At 41.1% G+C, this 11,164-nt stretch overlaps 1 pseudogene; it reads left to right on the top strand.

Moving 5' to 3' along the window:
- Positions 1-8,447: 8,447 nt before the first annotated feature.
- On the top strand, positions 8,448-10,295 carry LOC105297296 (annotated as a pseudogene).
- The last annotated feature ends 869 nt before the right edge of the window (positions 10,296-11,164 follow it).

Genomic DNA, 11,164 nt, shown 5'->3' on the forward strand with positions numbered 1-11,164 from the left:
GTCCATGAGTCTCTGTTTGTCCTGTTTCTTTGTTGCTTTTGGGTTTATATCCCACATATAAATACTATCGTGTGGTTTTCAGAAAAAGACAGACTTTTTCTGTCTGACTTATTTTGCTTAGCATGATTATCTCGAGGTCCATCCATGTTGTTGCAAGTGGCAGTATTTCATCTCTTTTTATGACTGAGTAATATTCCATCGTATATATGTATCACTGCTTCTTTAGCCAAAAATCTATTGTTTGACCTTTATCAGAGGTGTTGCTTGCAAATATATTTTTCCATTTAGATGGTTGTATCTTTACCTTGTTGACAGTTTCTTTTGCTGTGCAGAAAGAAGCTTTTTAGTTTGACGTAGTCCCATTCATTATTTTTGCTTTTACTTCCCTTGCCTTTGAGGTCAAATTCATAAAATCCTCTTTAAATCCAAGGTCCTTGAGCTTAGTTCCTATGTTTTCCTCTATGCCCTTTATTGTTTCGGGTCTTATATTCAGATCCTGAATCCATTTTGAGTTAATTTTGGTGTGTGGTGATAGACAACAGTCTAGTTTCATTCTTCTGCAGGTGGCTTTCCAATTTTCCCAGCACCATTTATTGAAGAGGCTTTCCTTTCTCTACTGTATGTTTTTGGCTTTTGTGTCAAAAATTATTTGCCCATATAAATATGGGTTTACTTCTGGACTCTCTGTTCTGTTCCACTGGTCTGTGTGTCTGTTTTTCTGCCCATACCATTCTGTTTTGATTACTGTCACTTTGTAGTACAATTTGAAGTTGGGCAGAGTGATGCCTCCAGCCTCGTTCTGTTTCCTCAGGATGGATTGGCAATTCGGGGTCTTTTGTACTTCCATACAAATCTGAAGATTTTTTGTTCTATTTCGTTAAAAAATGCCGATGGGATTTTGATGGGGATTGCATTAAATCTGTATAATGCTTTAGGTATTATGGTTATTTTAACCATGTTAATTCTTCCAATTCAAGGACACAGGATATCTTTCCATTTCTTTGTATCTTCTTGATTTCTTTTAATAGGGTCTAATAGTTTTTATTATGTAGTCCTTCACATGTTTGTTAGATTTATTCCTAGATATTTTATTCTTTTCATTGCAATTGCAACAGGAATTATTTTTTCCACTTCTTTTTCTGAAATTCATTATTAGAGGATAGGAGTGCTATGGATTTTTGAACATTGATTTTGTATCCAGAAACTTTACTGTATTTGCTTGTTGTTTCTAGTAATGTTCTTGTGGAGTCTTTAGGGTTTCCTATATAGAGAATCATGTCATCCGCAAATAGTGACAGTGTGACTTCTTTGTTTCCTATTTGGATGCTTTGTATATGTTTCTCTTGCCTGATTGTACTCACTAGGACCTCCAATGTTATACTGAATAACAGTGGCGATAGTGGACAGCCTTGCCTTGTTCCTGATCTTAGAGGGAAGATTTTGTTTTTCACCATTAAGTATAATGTTGACTGAGGGTTTGTCATAGATGGCCTTTATTATGTTAAGATACTTTCCTTCTCTACCAATTTTGTTAAGTGTTTTGATCATAAATGGATGCTGTATCTTGTTGAAGGTTTTTTCTGCATCTATTGATATGATCTTATTTTTAATTTGTCTATAGTGTATCACATTAATCGATTTGCATATGTTGAAGCATCCCTGTGCCCCTGGGATGAAGCCCTCTTGATTGTGGTATATAATTTTCTTAATTTGTTGCTGTATTCGGTTCACTAGTACCTTATGTAGGATTTTTGCATCTGTGTTCATGAGAGATATTGGTCTGTAGTTTTCTCTTTTGGTGTTATCTTTACCATGTTTTGGTATCAGGGAGATATTAACCTCATAAAATCAGTTCAGAAGTATCGCCTCCTCTTCAATTTTGGGGAAGAGTATGAGACTCATGGACGTGAGCAATAGACTAGTGATTACCTGAGAGTAAGGGATGGGGGAAAGGGGGGCGGTAGACGGGGTAAAGGAGTCAAATATGTGGTAACAGAAAGAAATCTAACTATGGGAGGTGAACACACAGTTTAAGTATATATAAGCCTTACTGTTAAAGTATATAGTTGAAACTTATTGGATTTTGTTAACAAATGTCACCATAAAAAATTAGTTAATTAAAAAAAAACTTTTGCTCTGCAAAAGACCCTGTTTAAAGGGATGATACTCAGTATCATTACATATTAGAGAAATGCAAATTAAAACCAAAATGTCATATAACTACACACCTCCTGGGATGGCCAAAATTAAAATGACTGACCATATGAAGTGCCTGTGAGAATGAGGAGGAACTGAAACTTTCATAGGTTGTTAGTGGGAACATGAAATGGTTATCATTTCTTATAGGTTAAACATACACCTATCATATGATCCAGCCATTCCATTCTACCCCTAGGTATTGCCCCAAGAGAAATGAAAACATACGTACACATGAAAACTTGTACACAAATATACACAGCAGTATAATTCATAATAGCCAAAAAGTGGGTATGACCAAATATCCATCAACTGATGAATGGATAAACAAACAGTAGTCTCTCCATACCTTGGACTATTATTCAACAATAAAAAGAAATGAATTATTGGTACATGCAACAACTTGGATGAATCTAAAATAATTATGCTGAATGAAAAAAGCCAGACTGAAAATATATACTGTGTGATTCCATTTATATAAAATGCACACTAAAAAATACAAACTAATCTTTATAGACTAGTGGTTCCCTAGGGACAGGGAAGGGCATGAGGGAGGGGTTCCAATGGGCATTGGGCACAAAAAAGTTTTTGAGGGTAATGGATAGGTTTCTTATTTTGATAATAAGTATATTTCATAGGTGCATATATATGTTGAAACATATCAAAATGTACACTTTAAATATGTCCAGTTTATTGTTAGTTACACCTTGATAAAGCTGTTTTAAAAACACGCAAAACAGGCTTCTAGACTCAAGTAAAAAAGAATTTGGTAGTTAGACGAGGAAGCAGAAGCCAAGGTGTAAAAGTTATTTTGGTTGCACAGGGAGCTGCTGACTCTTTAGGCAAGAGAGTGACATCATCTGGATTCTGAGTCAAAAAGGTACCTCTGGCTGCTGTGTAGACTAGAAGTAAAGCAAGGTGACCCCTTAGGAGAACTTCCTAGAGGCCGGAACAGACATGCTGGTGGCCAGGCCACATGGTGGTGTGGAGGTGGTTAAGTTGCGGATTTAAATTTGGGATCTGCCCTTTAGCACAGTGCTGCTAAAGGACTGTTGGTGGGTTAAGTGTGGACAGAAGCAGCCACTGACTGAGCCAGGAAAGGGGTACTGAGCCAGGGGGAGGGGGCAGAAGTTCCTTTGGTCATGGGCCAGGTGGGCGGGGTCATTCTCTGCAACCTTGGCCAGTCACACCACCAGTGGCAGTCTCACGAGTGCACTTTTCGAGCTCTTAATGTGTGTGCTAGCCCTGTTGAGGCCATCACAGCCTGGGTATCTCTTCAATCTGCACAACTCCAATCCAATGTGCATGGGGAGATGAGGAGTACGTGCCATTACCATCCTCACTTTATAGAGAAGTCACAACTTGCTGCCTCAGTTTTCTCAGTTGTCGAAGAGAAGGGTTCAGAGCCCTAAGGGTCTTTATTGAGATCAAGAGCAGAGCAGGATCTCAGAAATCATTGTATCTGACCCCATTACAGACTGGGAAACTGAGGCTCATGGGAAGCATGACTTCCCATGGTTAACATTCTGGAGTCCTAGAATTCTCTGCTTTGAGGGCACAAACAATTTGGTGAGCTCCATAGGGACCATTGTGACCCTCCCAGAAAGTTGGCCCCTTCCCCAGAAGTCATAGGTTGCTAAAGCAACCAGGATGACCTGGTCTGTAAGTTAGGTCCTGATGCTTTGCTATCACTGCCATTCCACTCCCACCCCACCCTCTGCAGGCTGCCCACCCTCAGAGCCTTGCAAAGGGGCCATGCACTCTGATATGAGCCTCCCCTGGGGAATGAAGGGGTTGCCAGACCAGGGCATGAACCCATACTGAGCCTACAGGTTCTAGCAGTAGTCTGGCTTAAGTGGGCAGAATTCCTTGGGCTGCTGTTATTGGGGGTCAAGCTGTCCTACCTCAAAACAGAAATGGTTGGATGGGACAATGTTCCAATAAAACTACTTACAAAAGTAGGCAGTGGGCCAGATTTGGCTGGAGGGTCATAGTTGGCCAATCCTTGATCTACATATACCAAATCCCATGGTAATCAAGTTCGATTGGTCTGAACCCAGGCCAAGCTGCAGCCCTGACAAGGGCAAGACCCTGGGCCTAGGAGAGCAGAGCAAGGCCTGAGTTCTCACTGTCCCATCTCACAGTATGATCCTAAGCAACTTGCTTAACCTCTCTGGACCTCACCACGCCTAAAGGCTTGCTCAGGGGAGCAAACCTAAAGCCTGCAGGGGTCCCACAGCCTGTAACTGAGAAAGGCTGGACAGTGAGAAGAATTGGGCCCATCTAAGAACTCAATTGGCTTCTTCGTTCCCACAAATCTTTGCTGGTGGAGATGCTGGCCCTCAACATTTCTGAAGTCCACATTTTGATGTGAGCTCCCCAAGTTCTATGTTGGCCATGTCCCTCTGCAGCCTCTCAGCTCAAGAATATCTGGTTCCTCCTGTGCTGGCCTGTGGTAGTGCTGGGAATGTCCTTCTATTAGAACACAGAAAAGTCTGGCTTTTTCACAGATGCCACTTATAGTTGTGAAATAAATTGTGAAGGGGCACTAATATTAGAAGTGAAATCCCTCCCCTGGCCTGCACACCCATGTGCATTACCACCTAGTGATGCCCTTCCAAGGTCTTCTGTGTTAAGCTCACATACCACGGAATCAGCCTACCCAAAGCCTACTTGGCTGGGTTATTTTTAGTCAGTTGTGTAATGGGTGTATTTGACATGTAATTATCTTTCTAGGGAAAATAAATGCTCAAGGCTTTGAATAGTCTTTATTAAAATAGAAAGAGTGGTAAATTCCAGCCTTGCTTAGGGAGTCTGGGGGAGACCCACACATCTACAAGGACCGCGTATAAGGACATTCCTCCCGTGGAGCAGGGCCACCAGCCTGTGTCCCGGAAGTTGTCCATTCGATTGACTCAGAAAGAGTTCCTGGAGAGTCAGAGGAGTAGGGATGCTTCCACCCCTTGGGGACCCAAAAGCCTGATTTGGGGGTCAAGAGGACATGGATCCTCATCCTGACATCTGGTAACTATGCCATGTGACCTCGACAAGGTCCGTCACTCTCTGAGCTTCAGAGTCCTTGGCAGTCAAGTGAAGCCAGTACCAGGGATCTGGTGGGATGTGCTCTTGGAGGGCCCTGCGCTGACCTCTGGCTTTGAGGCACCATGTAAGCACCTGCAGGACACAGTCAGTGTCACCAATCCACATACTGCCCTCACCTCCGGGTGTCTCCTGAGTGTGCAGCTCTGCTCAGCTTCTGGTTCCCATCACCCTCTCTATATATTCATTCATTCATTGGTTCCCTCCTTCCTTCTTTCATTCCCACAGTCAGTCTATTCCCCACTGAACAGCCAAAAGGATCCTGATAATACCCAAGTCAGTCCAAGCACCACTTGTGCTCAGGTTCCTTCTTCACTCACAGAGACAAAGTCCTCCCTATAGTCTTCAGGGCCCTGATCATCTGCTTGTCACCTTGCTGGCCTCAGCTCTTCCTGGGCTCCCTGTCACTTAATTGGCTCCAGGCACACTCCTGCCCCAGGGCCTTTACATTGCTGTGTTTGCTGCCTGGCGAGCTCTTCCTGCTTCAAGTCTTTGTACCAACAGTTTCATCTCATAGAAGCCTTTCCTGACCAGCCTATTCTCATTTGCAACATTGGTCCTTCTCCAGGCATGGTATTGCTATTCGCAGTACATGTCACTGTCAGTCAGACTTGGTTTATTGTCATCTCCCCCACTGGTAAGTAAGCAATCTGCAGGCAGGCATGACCCAGGGCAGGTCATACAGCCTGGGAGTTCTGCTTGCCTGCCCCTGGTTGACCTGAATTATTTCTACCCAGCCATGAGAGACTTGGCATTTAATTTAGATAGAGGGCCCCTTTCAGTCTCCTGTTGCTGCAGCAGTGCCTTGAGCCTGGGAGCAGTTCCAGAGAATTGTGCTCCATTGTGCACAACCAGCTCTTGAGGTAGACTCTGCTCTGTCCCCTTATCGTCAAAGCCCAGAGTTTAGTAGGCCCAGCTCAGGGCCCTGCCCTGCCATATGGCCCACTGATTCAACGTTAATGGAGTGCAGCACCTCTGCCCTGTGGATTGGGAACTGCTAGCTCCCTTCTCTCCCCTTGGCACTTTGTAGTTGGCACTACCCAAAATCAGGCCCCCAAGCCTATCATCTTTCAGAGACAATAACAGCCTGGTTTGTGCCGGCCTGGCCAATCCATGGTTGTCCTCTCAAGACTGCCCTTGACCCTTTTGCATCATCCTAGCTGCTTAAAACTTGAGAGATGCCATCTCAGAACACAGCTTATGGGAGTATGGCCTTACAGGGCCACCACCTCCCAGGGAAGTGAGTGCCTTAACCCACAGGCCACCAGAAAGATCCCTATGATATCAAGCTCTACACTAAACATGGGTCATTCGTTCAGTCACATCATCCATCCATCAGCAAACAGTCTCTAAGCAGCTGCTCTTTGCCGGGCTAGCTCTGCATAGTAGGAAAAGAACAGAGTTGTGCCCTGATGGATCTGACCTCACCTTTCCAAGGCTTGGATTCCTCCTCTGTGAAATGCAATTAAGTGGGTGAAATGTAATGAAATGTAAATAAGTGGGTGTGGTTTTTTCAATGAAAACTTACAAACAGATGGTGAGCTGGATGTAACCCATGGACCACGGTTTACTGATCCAGGTGTAGAGTGCCTGTGACATGTATAGAATAAGAGGCAACTGTTACTTTAATCATGACTGATGATGATGCCTCCTCTTCCAGGATAAATCAGTTTCATCTGGAAACTCAATCAGTTGATTTTCCCTCTCCTTCCATTCAGTATGTTAAAAAAAAAATCTATCATTACTCTTCCTCTTTAACTCCAAATCTCTATGTAATGTCTCTCGTCTTCACTTCCCTTCATCTCTGTCTCCCATTTCTTGCTCCTATCTCTTCCAAGATACTCCCACCAGTGCTCTTAATCACTTTTCTTCCTGTCTTCTGCAAGTCCCTTGTTATAACAACTAGAGTCCATTTTATTCCTTCTATTCATTTCTAAGGGGTCCTTACCTTCCTACAAACGAACTCTCATTCCCCCTACTATAAATTTTTCCTTTGATGCCATTTCCATTAAAAATAACAGGATGCTTTGGGAGGGTAAAGGGTGATATGTTGATGGTATCTGACCAGAGACTCATGAATATCCGGATTCAGCCACCTCTCTTCAAGGACCCTGAAAGAGAGTTATGCTAAATGAACAAAACAAAGTAACATTTCACTATTAACCAGAGCTTTGTCCCAAAACACAAATATAGAACTCTAGTGAACCAAGCCAAGCTACATAGAGGACTCATTTTTCCAATGTCAGACAGGTCTCTGTACCTACTGTTCAAAGAAGGTCAAAGGTTGTTCTGTTATTTCCATCCTGAAGTCCAATTTGGGCTCTTATCCACCTACCAGAGCCAAAGGTAAGAAGGAGAGAGAAACAGAGCAAGTTTGTCCCGAACCTGGTATGAAAGAAAGACAGAACTCCCAGATGAGAATTGCCTCCAACAACTTATTTAAACATGGAATTATCCAAAAAGGCCATATGCACATGCACACCAATGTTTAACTCCCCACAGTGACTCCACCTACTAGCAAATACAACTTTAAGTAATAATAATGATTAAGTTAAAACAAAAGACTGGGAGGAAACATTTGCCACATATATAATCGATAAAATAATTACACCAAATATATAAAAACTCCTAAAAATCAATAAGAAATAGTCAAACACCATAGCAAGGACAAAGGACAAAATCTGAAATTCATAAGTAATCAAAAATGGAAAGATGCTTAACTATATTAATAACCTGTAAAGATCAAATTTAATCAATAATGAGATATTTTTATCTATCAAATCGATCGAAGTTAAAACTTAAAAAGTAATTGATGTTAACTGGAGTCAATTTACAGTACCTACAATTTTTAGGCACCCAATAATTTTACTTCTCAGCACCAATAGAAATATTTACACATGCACAAAAATAGGTCTAGAGGTATTCATTCACTCTGTATTTTTTTTAAATAGTGAAGAAATGAAAATGTCCTAAATATTTTACAAATATAGGAATAGAAAAAATGGATTATATCTATGGAATTAAATGCAACAATTTAAAAGAATACTATCCATCTAGGAGTTCACAAGCTCATTGCCCTGTTCACCCTGTCCCTCGCTCATCGCCCACAGCCTGCCTCACCCACTTGCACACCCTGAAGTTGCCCTGCAGAAATGTTTTGATTACACGAAGTCCTTTGCCAGGTTAGGCCAGTGTCCAGGGCACTGGCTCCTCAACTCATTCAGGCTTATGCCAAAGATATACAATTTGGTGCAGATGCCTGAATCTCAATACTTCAATACCTTTTAGCCAATGCTGTAGTCATTATATGGGGCCAAAAGGAAGAGCAATGATATTGAACAGAGTTGAGGAAGTCCCAAAGTAAAAAAAGATTGTATGACCATTGTGAAATCCATTGACTTAAAAGGAAAATATAAAAATATTGGCACTAAACTTGTTGAAGATGTTGTCAATGATACGAATGAAGAGGCTGGGGATGGCACCGCTACTGTGACTATACTGTCACGCTCTATTGCCAAAGAAGGCTTTCAGAGGATTAGCGAAGGTGCTGATCCAGTGAAAATCAGGAGAGGTGTGATGTTAGCTATTTGTGCTGTAACCGCTAAACTTAAGAGCAGTCTAAACCTGTGACAATTCCTGAAGAAATTACTCCAGTTACTACAGTTTTTGCAAATGGAGACAAAGAAATTGGTAACATCATTTCTGATGCAGTGAAAAGGTCAGAAGAAAAGGCATCATCACAGTAAAGGATAGAAAAACACTGAATGATGAATTAGAAATTATTGAAGGCATGAAGTTGGATAGAGGTTATATTTCTCCATACTTTATTAATACAATAAAGGTCATGAATGTGAATTCCAAGATGCCTATGTTCTAATGAGTGAAAAGAAAATTTCTAGTGTACCTGCTCTTGAAATTGCCAGTGCTCACCATAAGCTCTTGGTCATAACTTCTGAAGATATTGATAGAGAAGCTCTAAGTACACTCATTTTGAACAAGCTAAAAGGTGCTCTTCAGATTATAGCAGTCAGAGCTCCAGGTTTTGGTAACAATAGAACTAGCTTAAAGACATGGCTATTGCTACTGATGGTGCAGTGTTTGGAGAAGGATTGACTCTAAATCTTGGAGATACTCAGCCTCATGACTTAGGAAAAGTTGGAGAGGTCATTGCGACAAAAGATAATGCCTTGCTCTTGAAAGGAAACAGTGACAAGGCTCAAACTGAAAAATGTATTCATGAAATCATCAAGCAGTTAGATATCACAACTAGTGAATATGAACAGGAAAAACTAAATGAACATCTGGCAAAACTCAGATGAAGCAGCTGTACTGAAGGTTGGTGAGACAAGTGATGTTGAAGTGAATGAAAAGTAAGACAGTAACAGATACCCTCAATGCAACATAGCTGCTGTTGAAGAAGGCATTGTTCTGGGAGGGGGTTGTGCCTTGCTGTGGTACATTCCAGCCTGGGACTCATTAACTCCAGCTAATGAAGATCCAAAAATTAGTATAGAAATTATTTTTAAAAAACAATCAAAATTCCTGCAATGATCATTGCTAAGAATGCAAGTGTTGAGAGATCATTGATAGTTGAGAAAATTACAAAATTCCTCAGTTGTTGATTATAATGCTATGCTTGGAGATTTTGTATGATAGAAAAAGGAGTCATTGCTTTGACTAAGATTTAAGATTTATTGGATGCTGCTGGAGTGGCCTCTCTGTTAACTACAACAGAAGCTGTAGTCACAGAAATTCCTAAAAAAGAGAAAGACTCCGGAATGGGCAGAATGGGCAGGATAGGAGGTGGTATGGGAAGTAGTATGTTCTAATTCCTAGAATAGTGCTTTATCATTGAGAACTGTTGAGAAGGACCCCCAGGTAATCCTCTAATTACCCTCTATAGGACTCACATATACACTCACCTGAGATCCGTTATTCAGACCACCGAACGTGACCAGACCTCTGGCATCTATCTTTTAAACCACCATCATCCTAACTGATAAATGATCTAGACCAATCCTATGGCCTAGAATGCAGGACTGGTAATTCTCAAGAATGTACTTTTTACTATAAGAACTTTTAACTTTTCTCTTTTTCTTTGGACACTTCTGTCGTTTTGCCTACCTGTGTTTTCAGGTTGCAAACTCTAAGATCCTTGAATAACTCTCAATCATTTATTTCTGGCAAAGATCCAGACTCCATCCAAGTTCATTTGATAGATGTAAAAATTATTTATATCTGTGATATATATGTAGACAAATGCATATAAAAAGGCCTAACGTATACACATCTTTTACTGCATCAAATAGTGTCCCCCCAAAATTCATGTCCACCTGGAGCTTCAGAATGTGAACTTATTTGGGAGAGGGTCTTTGCAGATGTAATTAGCCAAGTGAAAATGAGGTCTTACTGAATTAGGATGGGCCTTAAATCCAATTACTGGTGTTCTTCTACAAAGGCCATGTGAAGATACCCAGGGGAGAAGGCCACATGAAGATGGAGGCAGACTGGAGTGACATGGATACATGCAAAGGGACGACAAGGACTGCTGGCAATTACCAGAAATTAGGAGAGAGGTGTGGTATAGATTCTCCTTTAGAGCCTCCAGAAAGAACCAACACTGCTGATATCTCAATTTCAGACTTCTGGCCTCCTGAACTGTGAGAGAATAAATTTCTGTTTTTTCAAGCCACCCATTTTGTGATAATTTGTTACAGCCACTCTAGGAAACTAATATACCCTGTTTAAAGCTCTAAGGAAAAGATTCTATATATTTCTATATTGTTTGAATATTTCACAGTAAGAATTTATTCTTTCATGCTACTTTTTTGCCAAAAAATAATTAATAAAGAAATTACCCACATTTTAT

Source organism: Pteropus vampyrus, unplaced genomic scaffold (genome assembly GCF_000151845.1).
Source record: "Pteropus vampyrus isolate Shadow unplaced genomic scaffold, Pvam_2.0 Scaffold137, whole genome shotgun sequence".
Lineage (NCBI taxonomy): Eukaryota > Metazoa > Chordata > Mammalia > Chiroptera > Pteropodidae > Pteropus > Pteropus vampyrus.